Here is a 968-nt window from a genome sequence, read left to right as displayed (position 1 = left end):
GGCTTATCGATTAAGGCGTTTGCCTGTAAAGCCCAAAGGACCCCGGTTCGATTCCCCAGGACCCACGTAAGCCAGATGCACAAGGTGGGAAATGCGTCTGGAGTTGCTTTGCAGCAGCAGCTGGAAGCCCTGGAATGCCCAATCTCACCTTTTTTTCTCTCTCTCTCTGCCTCTCTTTCTATCAGATAAATAAAATATTTTTTAAACCCACAAAATAATAAATAAGTCATAGAGTAAACCTCACTGGGCCCGACAGAACCGGGGTGTCTGCCGGGTTTGAATAAGGTGGGGAAGCAGACGCAGGGATGGGGAGCTCGGCCTCCCCGGGGGCCATCGCCCAGTTTTGGGGACACCCTCCCTCCCCACGCCCCCAACACCACGGAGCAGCCGGGACAGTGGAGATCAGGCGGGCCCAACAGGTCAGGCTTCCCAAAGCAAGCTCGGGGCAGGGACACCCGCCTTCCGCCGCAGGGCACAGGCCCGGAGATGCAGAGAGAGAGAGACATCCCCCCGAACCCCCGCCAGCAGACGAGCCTGCCTCCCAGCCTGGGCCCCAAACCTGGGGATCCCCACCCACCGGTGCTCACACAGACGCGGTCAGAGCCTCAGCCGCTCCCGGCTTCTCGCACGCTCACGGGGCCCGCCGCCGACGCGACGCGATCGCGCATGAGCCTCGTCGGCCCCCGTACCCCGGACGCTTTGTTGTGTCTTTTTTTTTTTTCCCCCCTCAGTCCGTCAGCCCCGCCCACCCACAACTGCCGCGCACGCGCACTGCCCAACGCCTCATTACCGGTCTAGGCCCCGCCCCCTGCCCGCGGCAGTCCACGTGGACCGAGCTGCGTGCTCTGGCCCCCGCCTCCCCCCCCCCGTCTTCCTCCTCCTTCCTCTCCTCTTCCTCCCTCTCCTCCTCCCCTCCTTTCTTCCCTACTCCTCCTCCCTTCCTTCTCCCCTCCTTCTCCCTCTCCTCC

The 968-nt window shown here is 62.6% G+C and overlaps 1 protein-coding gene across 3 annotated transcripts in view; it reads right to left on the bottom strand.

Annotated features, from left to right (window-relative positions):
• Mcfd2 (multiple coagulation factor deficiency 2, ER cargo receptor complex subunit) overlaps window positions 1-705 on the bottom strand; it is a 14,398-nt gene extending 13,693 nt beyond the window's left edge. Inside the window, exon 1 of one of the 3 annotated variants that reach the window (XM_045137808.1) lies at window positions 578-705. The gene's annotated coding sequence lies outside the window, so the exon portion shown is untranslated. The remainder of the gene's footprint in view (window positions 1-577) is intronic. The other 2 variants (XM_004660143.2, XM_045137809.1) reach the window with 2 other exon arrangements.
• Window positions 706-968: the final 263 nt, after the last annotated feature.

Source organism: Jaculus jaculus, chromosome 18 (genome assembly GCF_020740685.1).
Source record: "Jaculus jaculus isolate mJacJac1 chromosome 18, mJacJac1.mat.Y.cur, whole genome shotgun sequence".
Taxonomy (NCBI): domain Eukaryota; kingdom Metazoa; phylum Chordata; class Mammalia; order Rodentia; family Dipodidae; genus Jaculus; species Jaculus jaculus.
The sequence above is the reverse complement of the archived record's forward strand: the minus strand, read 5'-3'. Positions and strand labels throughout refer to the sequence as shown.